Here is an 11,562-nt window from a genome sequence, read left to right as displayed (position 1 = left end):
TCGCACCACACATTTTGGAGTCATGGTAACATACTTATACGCATTTATTTTATGTATATAGGTAGATTGGGTTTTTCTGATCAATATCAGCCCGGGGTCTGGAGTTAGTGCCCGTTATGGCGATATACTCGGAAGTCACAAGTCGAAAAGTAGGTGCTTTGATTGCACCGTTGTCTCTGTATTTACATCTATGGGTATAAAAGCGTTATGCGTTTCCGTGTGTGCGTGCGAGTCGCGTATGTGAGTTGCGTTTACGTGTATGAGTGTGTGTGTGGTGTGTGTATGTGCGTTGTGTGTATGTGCGTTGTGTGTATGTGTGTGTATTTATAAAGAATTAAAAATCAATTAAAATAAAATTTATCAGTCGATTACATATCATACTCCATCCAATCCATCTTCGAATGCGATGATAAAATTAATAATAACATATTTAAATGCGTTACTCACCACTCAATGTACTATCTTTATGAGTTTTCTGTGATAGTGGACGTCTTATCGCGTACACGTACTATTGATTCATTAAATGTATTTCGCTTATCTAACATCTAACCGTCATACGTAGTCCTGATCAGACATATATAGAAGTATGGTGTTGTCAAAAGACTGTTTTTACATGAGCATCCTCACACCAACTTGCTGGTGGTAGGATATATTTTATATCCGCCCGAATAGCGACCACCGTACACAAGTTAAAACCCGCCATAGTAGCCCACGAAAGTGTGTCGCGTTCCGTGATCTGCCTGTGTTTATACATTTCCAAAAGGTCGGCATAACTGTGTCGACTACCGAGGAGTAATCTGTTGTTAGTCGACATTCTATTGGACACCATTACAATTACCATCAGGTGAAGAAGGGTGACTTTGGCGTGTGTGTATAAAAAAAATACGTTTTTCTGGCAACCAAAATGAGAGCTGCATACTGCAATAATAAAAACGGCAAATTTGTTCAATAAAACCCTTAAGTCTAAAACGCAAAACTTATTGGAAAATAAATTAGAAAATCTATTTCAGAGCAAAATCTGTCCTGAATTCAATTTTCGCCCCGCGTCGCGTTTTGCGGTTACCTGGTGTACGGTTGGCAGCAAAAAATAGGTAAACAAATTCAAACCCAAAAAAATCAATACAGTACCAGTTAATTTAATTTGAAACTTTTCTTTATCTAAAATATATTACGAGTATATTTCAGTAAAAAATGTTGGTAAAGACAATTGGTTGGTATACCTATAGGCAATTTGAAGTTTTGAATTTATTCAAATAATTTTTTGGCTGACTGTACATTCTGTAAAACCGTCTTACATAATTCTATCGACCTTCAAAGGAGCGACGCTTCGTCGACCAATTTGCCTGCCAATAAGTGCATTAGCACTGCCGTGCCAAAATAAGGCAACAAATTTCTTCATTCACTCACTAATTCCTCAAAAGGTAGACAGATGCGCAATGATAAGTACAGTTGCCGAACTAATTCGTCCCATAACACACATCACTGGCGTATTCGATTTTATGAAATCTATCCAGGGCCCGATTAAGTGATCGATATGATGTTAGTCGCGACCTCGTCAGCGCAAGATGGCCCCCGTCCTTGACCTTGGCGAAAGCGCGGATTTTGACAAGCGCCGCCTGACAACAATGACGCGGCTGTCACTTGACGCGTAACGCGTGGAACGATACGGTTTAAATTTTGGTATAATTTTGCTTTACTACGAGATTTGTGCTACGTTGTATGATGTAATGCTAATGAAGAACGAATATCTATACATATTATAAAACAAAGTCCCCAAAAGCTGTCTATATGATCGATTTTCTCAAAATCTAATGAACGGATTTTTGTACGGTTTTTACTAAAAGATAGTGCAACTCTTGAGGAAGATTTAGGTTATTAGTACATTACAGTTTTATGTTAATTGACTGAAATATAACAATTATTGTTGAAGAGGTCGCATGGGTGTAAAAAAATGTCATGGGTCGGAATTTACACGGGAATTTTTTTTACGACACACTGATTTCCACGCGGCCGAAGCCGCGGGCACAACTAGTACATTATAAAAGATTTAAATATGTATTGAAAAACAATGTCTCGCTTCATTGAACTAGTCACGGCTTACTTGACTGTGAAACTTGAGGATTAGGTACTACCCTTCAAGACGCGTACTTAATAAAATTGGTGTTTTTAATTATTTTCTTATCTCTTAGCAGTTCACTTACATGGTATAGAAATAAGCATGAGTCGTACGTTACACTGATTGAGATTGTGTCCATTTCTTTGAAGATAAAACAGGAATTTCTTGACACTATGTCAATTGTAAGGTTTTCATATTTCATAATGTAATATTAATGAACAAAAACCAACATAGAAAAATGTAATTTAAAAAAAAATGGAACAGACACGAACTCAAAGCACTATCAATGTCCCAAAAGACAAATAACCCAAATAACAATGTCGAGCGTACAATTTCGCGCGATACCGCAGCCGAACGGACGGCGCGCGGTCCCGGTGCGAGCCAGTTTTCACTTTCACGGGCTGTTTCGCCAGCCTCAGCACACTTCGGCTCTGTGGGTCAAGGCCACAGCACGGGAACACGACAATTTAATGAGACCTTTGATCGCTGTTTAGTCATGTCACGTTATAAAATGATTTACATATGCAAAATACAGAAACAAAAAATTATAAAAGTAATATTTATTTGCCGCCCATCAGTCCAAGCACCGTCATGTTCTGGGTGTGAAGTCTATTGTAGTCAGTGTAATTACTGAGCATTATTAAACTTGTGTCTCTGTGACTAACAGCTCAGTGTCATGCAGTGTTTTGTAATTTAAAACTACTGCATGGTGTTGCTATTGTTTGTGGACGGTCGTTTGACATCAGACGAGTGCCTTTCTCGTCTCGTCATTCAGTCGCGATATAAAAAATAAGCTTTATTACATAAATTTATTGCATATACATGATTCTGATATAAATTATGTATTTAAATTTAACGCTTTGTTAGTTGAGTAAAAAACGAAAATAAATACCGCCAGATCTACAACACTATTTATACTTACTTCTCATGATGATAATGGATGTACTAATTGATTCCGTAATATTATTTTTAGATGTAAATAATTCCATTTTCGGAATTATTTTAGTATGATAATGTCCGTTTAGCTGTATTGTATTCGTTTAGTAGATTCGATTCCAATATCATATTATACTTAATTAAAGAAAAATATTGAAATTCCTTTGAATATATGTATTCTCTAGCAACCATATTGACCGCACTTACCTTTAAAAAGTTACCTCCTTACACAAGCCTTTTTAAAGATAATTTAGCTATTCATCATTCTGACGGTACTGCCCCGGTCGAGCCGGGCCACGTCTACAAATAATACATCTTTACCTACCAGTCTTAGCAACAATTTCAATGGCATACCTGCATCAAACACATGACGCTTGGTAACCGGTTCTCAGCGGAATTTAAAGCGACCTCACACACGGAATGTTGATACAGAAAGTGTATGACGTTGACAATTAACATAATGAAATAGTACGGTAGATCACGTACGACAATTGGCTCATCAGTAAGTTCTTGAAATGGAGCATTTTGGAGGCAGAGATGAATGGAGTGCGCGGCCTATGGTCTTTTCTGTAGTTCAGTAGCATAACATATCCTATGGCTAGGCTAATTGATGACTTTGTCTTTGTCATTTCTTCCCTTATTCTCCCAAAAATTATCCCGGCTTATCTAACCTACGACTCGAATATAGCTACTTGCTTTTACTTGCAACTTCGACTGTGTGAGAGGTTTGGCTGGATAAAAATTGTTCTCCTATATATGTTAGTAAAAGTAGCCAAGTTCCAGGGCCTCTATCTACATAATATCATATTTAATGGAAATCCAGAAGTTTGACTTTATCGCGTTCAGACCGATAATAGTTTTATAATTGTAAGAATGAGTGAGGGTTGTCAAATTTGTGTCTGAAAGAATTTTTCTTGTAGGAGAGCTACTCTGTAGACTTTGGTCTATAGCAGTTTTGCAGAAGACTATATTAGTGTAGAATCAAGACTACACGTCTGATTGCTAAATGCGATTTTAACTTATACAGACATAACCACAATGTAAAACCATACACTCACCGTCATGGGGGGGGAACTAATGAAGTCTGTAAAGCCTTAGAAACTTCGGAAGAAAATTATAATATAAAAAACCGCCATAAAATCCGTAAATAGTTTTATTTCAAAAATCTTATTGTTTTTCCATTATCGTGTTTTATTTCCTAATTTTTCCCAACGTATTGCTCGATAGATAAATGCTAGCATGATCGTCGCCAAATACACACTTCTACACGTTTAAACCTAATTAACACACAACCGAGCGTTATCAGTATTTTAGACCATAGCCTTGTGTTTCATTCGCCGAGTTTTGACAAATAACTGTTCATAATAATGTTTCTGTAGGCCTTTAGGTTGGACTTTCATACGCATGATTTTGGGGTTTTAGGATACTTTATAACATATTTATGGCAGAATCTACGTACTGGTACGAACAGGCGACCTTCAGAAAAAGACCTTTCTTCCACCTAAAAGGCAACGCATGTCTAGCCCCTCTGGTATTGCAGTTGTTCATGGGCGGCTGTGGTCACGTAACATCGGTGAACTGTCTTCTCGTTTCCTCCTACATCATAAAAACAAACTTTTTAAACGTTTTTATACTGATAAGGTTATGTACAAGTTAGTGTTCCTTGAGACTCGGGCTTCACCCCGCTCGGTGCTCACAAAAAGCGTGCCACTGCTGATCATGACTTACTGGAGTTGTAATGGCGCTGTGAGGGAGAGTCTTTGATTAGGTTATGTGTGTGGTTTTTCTTTATTTTTTAGGAAAGATCACTTTTGTGGCGGCAATTGCAATGTTATGTAAGAAATGTCTGTTATTTTATACACACACTCACGTCTTTTACCTGAAAGGGTAGGCAGAGGCGTAATTAGTGCACTTTCTTTCCGCCATGTGTGTTCCGTCCCATAACGTGATAGGGGCGCCTATCGCCATATCAGGCACATATGCTGATACATAATTAAAAACCCAGTATTACTGCTCGACCCGGGGATCGAACCCACGACCTCAGCACTGCAATCGTACCGTTATCAACTACGTCACAGACGCATTTAAAAAAAGAAAGAAAAATATTTATTTAATCAATTTTTGCCATCCTGTTACATAGTCTATTTTAGCCTTATATATTCCCATATCAATATCAGCTATCATATTTAGCTCTACAATTCCTAACCATAACCACAACCACGACAAAATTACAAAAAATAATTACAGCACTTTTCAATTTTATCAATACATAATAAATGTGAAGTGTATACGTATTCCATTGTATAAAAATAACGAATATCACGCTGGTTTGTTACGTTATCGTGGTAATAATAAACATTCATGATAATAGTTTGCTAGTCGTGTTTTCGATACCATTGTATAGTTCGATTGTTTTTATTTTGAACTCTAAACCTAAAGAGTAAAGCATCAGATTGCTTTATCACTTTTTGGGACTGATTTTTAATTAAATTAAGAGAATAACATACTTACATGATTAATTATTAAATTATATTCGGGTCGAAGTCGAATGAAAAATTAGATTGCAACATATAAAAAATTGGTGGATGTAATCTCGCTATCTCGCTCGTACTCTTGCAATGTATAAGCGGTGACGTCACAGTATGGATCGTGCATTTCTTATCTGATTGTGCCATGTGACGTTATCTATTCCAGTGGATTAGAAATTTCATTTATAACTTATTCTTATGACTTGGGATAATAGACTTCTTAGACTAAAAATAACTCACCATAAATAACATAATAAGCTCACATAATTTAATTGATATAAATAATTTATGAACTGGAAATAAGTAATCATAACTGTGTAACCACATTTCATAATTAAATTGTTTACAATGCTGTAGCGTTGATTCTCTCTTTTAAAAAACAATGTTTTAATTTTTGCGCCAGCTATATTCAACTCAATATTATTCAATTATGGTATAATAAAAACTACTTTTTATTATATTATAATAAACGAGGCGTGATAAAGACTGCCTGGATTTGTGACTGGAAGGTAATTCCGAGGGTAGACGTCTATATCTATACTTACTATTATGTAAATCTGAAGAGTTTGTTTGTTTAAACGCGCTGCTCTCAATATCAACTAAACCGATTTTGAATTTTTTGATTACTTTTTATCCGGGGAAAACCTTTTCCTTGCGGGCTGAGCTGCAGACAAAACCTAATTAGACAAAATATGTAAAACGGTTCTTCTTTTTCCCTTACATTAGAATTACTCTCAGGCTAGATCCGACTGTCAGACTCTGCATAAGAATTTCTATGTGAGACATTTTGGTAGTGAGACCAAGGGAATTTAAAATATGAACAGGCTACCACACCGTAACGAAATTAATTATAAATACTTTCATTAATATTGCGCGCATTTGACAACCCTAACAAGGTCATGTTCATAATTTCCTACGCTTGTAATACAGGTTATACACAAACTATCGATTTCATGTGCCAGGGCTGGTCCAAAGCCTTTGTAACCACCTACATCAACATCATGCCATGTCACGTGTTTATCTCCGATAACCGGTTTCTTTGCCAAGTGCAGCCAGCGTTCCTTGTACTGATAACGGCTGATAACAAGGGTCGACGATCGATGTTTACAGTCTAAAAGATTTGTTATTGCGATGAGACATTGTATTCATAATAAATAGATAACACCTGAATTTGAGGGATGCATTTTGCATACATTGTTGTCTGGAGATATTTCCGTACCGTGATAAGATAGTGATGTAGGTTAGGAATCGTGTGGTTCTGCGTTCGATGCCCAGCACGTGCATGAGAAATTCATGAGTTTGTCAATTCGGAAACACCCAAGTAGGGTATCGAATTGGAACATAATCCCACACTTATATACCTCTATCTGTTGGAAACCAAATTATTATCAATAAATTTGTCTTTCCCCAAATATAATGTTGTCTCTTTCTCCTTTACAGATAGTGCACAATGCAAGAGCAGGACGGCGATATCGAGCTGGCGCATCGCGCGCGGCGGCCCATGAACGCCTTCCTTATATTCTGCAAGCGGCACCGGAGTGTCGTGCGCGATAAATATCCTAACCTCGAAAATAGGTAAATATTAAAACGGTCTATTTCCTTTTGCAACATTTGTTTCTTGCTTGATTATGTTTTATGTTTATTACGATTATTCAATGACTTATTGATTCATTCCTCGATCGTAATCTAGTCCACAATCCACACCGATAACAGATAAGTGTATAATTATTTTAAATTTAGCTGTAAGTGTAGATTTTATTTTGGAATTGCTAAAGAAAATTCTCAAAACAACGAAAGTACGAAAGATACTGATGTTTTTCCTTTTTTAACTACGTAAAACTGTATTTCTTTCACACATATAAATATAATTCTATTGATGCATTCATATTTTATTTCATTACATTTTGTAAATACAAATCACATATTCGTGATTAAAGAAACCAGTTCTCAAGTGTTTAATATAAACAAATAAACCAACAATAATATAGGCAAAAACAAGACTGTTAGTTTTTTATGTTGTGACTCAGACTTTTGACTAAATCGATGTTATCTTGTAAACTAGATATCTAATTATCGATGGTTCATTCATCGTAGCGGCCGATAAACCTGAAGGACACGAATTATGTTTTCGACTAAACGCCTTGTGTCTTCAGTTGTATAAGTAAAGATTTATTTTATTTTTTTGAATGACGAGACGAGGTTGCCGTTCGCATGATGGTAAGCGATACGATCAATAAACAGTAGAAACACCATCCAACACCTTAAATTACAAAGTATTGTTTGGTATTCCACTGCGCTCGCCATCACTAGACATAGGATGTTAAGTTTCATTATGTCCAGTAGTTACACTAGCTACAATGTCCTTCAAACCGGAACACAGTACTACACTGCTACTTGGCGGCCGAAATATACATTGTGGTGGTACCTACCAATACAAACTCCCACATATGAGAGACCTACCACCAGTAAATGTACCTTACTGTTATTATAATTTAGTAAGAGCCATTTTCAATAAATGATCCTTATCTTAATCGTCGATCCGATCCCGAGAATAAACCAATCAAAATGAGTCATTTGTAAGCATGTCATAAAATCTTTACTCGGATTGGTTCGATTTCGCGATGGATTGGTAAAAGCGATTACTCGCTTATCGAAAACGACGGAAATATATAACTTTTATCTAATGATACATGTAAATATAATGTATAGAAAATATGTAGTTATATCTACGAAACAATATAAGCAATCTGAATTCTAAATTTAGACCAAATGTGAGTTTATTCGGTTTTACATATTCTTTAATGATTACAGATCCATAACGAAGATTCTCGGCGAGTGGTGGGCCAACTTGGACAAAGAGGAGAAAGCTTGTTACACAGGTCTTGCTAAACAGGTGCGGAACATTCCAATATTGAAATTCGACAAAAAACTATTTAAAATGTTAATTTTATCACCTCCTTAGTCAAAGTCGCATATGTCTCGTCCCTATATATTTATTTAATAATTCCGTTGCCGATTAACAAATATAGCCTTAACAGGAAATTGATACACGCTTTGTGGCAGCTATTTTTGCTTTTTCATTTTAAAGTTAACGTTCAAAATTATTTCATATTTTGCCATAACATAGCGGTGGTATTTGTTTTCCTGGTTAAGCTTAGTGTTCCCAGACACTAATGTATGGGGCTATTGTCGGTTCTAGCTTAAAGGAGTTACAGTGGTGGATAAGAGTGTGGATAACCCCCTAATTTAGTAATACCCTTAGCTTGATACTTAGATTATTTATTATCGATGTGAGTTATAGAAAAAACACATGTTTCCAAGTGTTGAAATTTATCCCGACTTGGACATTGAGATTATTAACATTATGTAACAGATGAACTCGGCAACTCTTGAATTCACAAATTATACCTCAGTCTAACCACATATAGGGAGAATTAGAACTTACAATAAAATGTTTATGAACATTTGTTTCCAGTACAAAGACGCGTTCTTCAGCGCTAACCCTGACTTCAAGTGGTACAAGTTGCTCGCGCCACCGCTGCGCATCGCTCTCCTCGCGGCCCCGAGACACCACGGACAAACACACGGAGTCCCCGGCCCCGAAACCCACGACAATGAACTAGAGAAACCAATAACAATTCTACTAAAGTCGACTTCAACAAGAAACCCAGAGATGACTTGTTCGAGAGCGATTCCAAACCGCTGTCCATGTTCACGCCCGGCAAGCTGGCGGACGAAGCCCAAATGGGGGGCCTCAGCAGCCTCCTCGCCACTAAGACTGAAACGCAAACTCCAAATCCTTACTATTCACCGCCCAGCTTTAAGTTCAATGCGATCTCAACCCCAAACGAATTCAGATCTCATCATTTATTAGAAATGCCGAAGAGAGGCGCTGTCAGGGAGGACTCCATACGCGAACTCCAGAACGCGCTTTCGGAAACCACCCGGGTGTTTGAAGAGGACTTAGACATGCCAAATCGGATATGCTGGCAAGGCATCCAGAACGAGTTTACCAACCAAGATGTGATAGACCAAATAGTTGATAAGAGATATTCTAAAGATGATGAGTACGGCTACATGAGGAACGGGTCAGATGATGAAAAGATGAGATCTGGAAGGACGTGTAAGGGGAAGAGGTACCAGGAGTTCATGGCCGTCGGGGACTGATAGTGAATAAGAGACAGAAGAGGGACTACGCCGACAGAACGCCAGACGACAGCTACAGCGCGACTTGTAGCTGGGAACCTGGCAGCTCACGCAGCGAGGAGTCAATCACCGACGACGCGAAACATAGCCCATTGAACGACATGTCGGCCGAGAGCGAGGCCAAACTCGACATCGCCGAACCACACGAAGACAATAATCCCAACAAAACATTCAAGGCTGCCGACTTCGACTTAGATGCTAAAATCAGAGCCTTACCGTCGCTCAGTTTAGAAAAATTCCAACAGAAGAAGCGTGAAAACAAACGCAAGAAGAAGACGATCAACCTGAAGCCGAAACACGAGACGTCGCATATCATCAACTCGGTGCCGCGGCCGCTGATGGAGGAACGGCGCGAGCCGGCCGACAGCTGGCGCGACACCGTCAGCGGCAGCCAGAAGCGCAAGCCCAGGAAGATCAGCATCACGCGGCTCGAGATCAACAGCATGGTCTCTAGCGTGGACAAGATCAGCCCCGAGATGAAGATCGCGACGCAGGCGCCGCACGTCGACCTCCTGGCCCTCGCCACCCTCGCCGAGGTCGCCGCCAACACCTCCAAGCTGGACGACCACATCTCCTCGGCGACCGAGTGCGACGCTTCCAAGGTATAACCTACACGTTCTAGCCTTAAAACATATTCCAAAAATTATTTACTTCATAATCAGATATAATATTTATACATAGATACTTTTACATGGTACGCATAAAGAATATTGTACACTTTTAATTGTAGTTTTTATAACGTAGTTATAGAGTTATTTATATTGGTACAGAGAAAACTATATGTATACTTATATTAGATAGTACGTCGTGTAGGCTGCTACAATCTGCTTTGTTAGATCTAGAAAGAAAAGGTGATAGATAGCTTAATTTGAATCACGAATAACATGGCATAATTATTAGATGTTTAAAAGAATATATATATAGCTATGAATATCCTGTTGTAATATGACGGCTGACGGACTCGCGCTGTCTCAGCGTGTGGTGGCCAGGTTCTTATACTGAAACGGCGGAATTTTTAACCCATGTTAGTTGATTTGTTTGGTGACAAGGCTGGTCACTTGGTAGTCGGCATTTTAATAAAGTCAAAAAAAGTTATTCAAAAAATGTTTCTTTAAATTTATCCGCCGCCTGGCAACCCTAGTTGGATACATCACATAAAGTAAACGAATGCCAAACATAAAGTCATGTAATTTATTAAACCTCATTACTTTAAAGTTAGATTGTAACGAGTCGCCTTAATTGTCTATATTTATAAAAATATAAAAAAAAATAACTAAGACACCACATGCATAGACTGCATTGCATTTTGTAAGGTGATTACACATTTATGTTCGTAAGTGCGAGTATGTGTGCAATTTTATTTAATACTAGTTTGTACGCGCGGTGTCGCTTGTGTGGGTACTTTTATTTTTATAATCACAAACTGGCGCTAAAACAGCCGTGTCTTGTATTTTTTTCTTTATACAAACAACTTAATCAGTAGGTACTATGAAAATGGTCTGGAGATCAATATTAGTTGTTTCAATAATTGTTCTCTCACTTTACTCACAATAAACTATTTAAGAGTAAAAGAGACATAACACCAAAATAATTAGAGAACATCAGTAAACTTTGCTATTATGACGTAATCAACTCAATTAAAATCAGTACCTCATATGGTACTTTTATAATGAATTATCCACAATGTGCAAGTCGGGTATTTGCTGGTAGGAGGGTAGTCGATGTTTGTGTCCCACTAGATGGCGACACTGGATCAAAACCACACCATAGTGGTTC

The 11,562-nt window shown here is 37.8% G+C and overlaps 1 pseudogene; it reads left to right on the top strand.

The window, feature by feature from the left end:
- The first annotated feature begins 7,015 nt into the window (after positions 1 to 7,015).
- LOC119193004 lies at positions 7,016 to 10,510 on the top strand (annotated as a pseudogene).
- The last annotated feature ends 1,052 nt before the right edge of the window (positions 10,511 to 11,562 follow it).

Source organism: Manduca sexta, unplaced genomic scaffold (assembly GCF_014839805.1).
Source record: "Manduca sexta isolate Smith_Timp_Sample1 unplaced genomic scaffold, JHU_Msex_v1.0 HiC_scaffold_3495, whole genome shotgun sequence".
In the NCBI taxonomy this organism is placed as follows: Eukaryota; Metazoa; Arthropoda; class Insecta; order Lepidoptera; family Sphingidae; genus Manduca; species Manduca sexta.
Note: the sequence above shows the minus strand (reverse complement) of the source record. Positions and strands in the feature narration are given on the sequence as shown.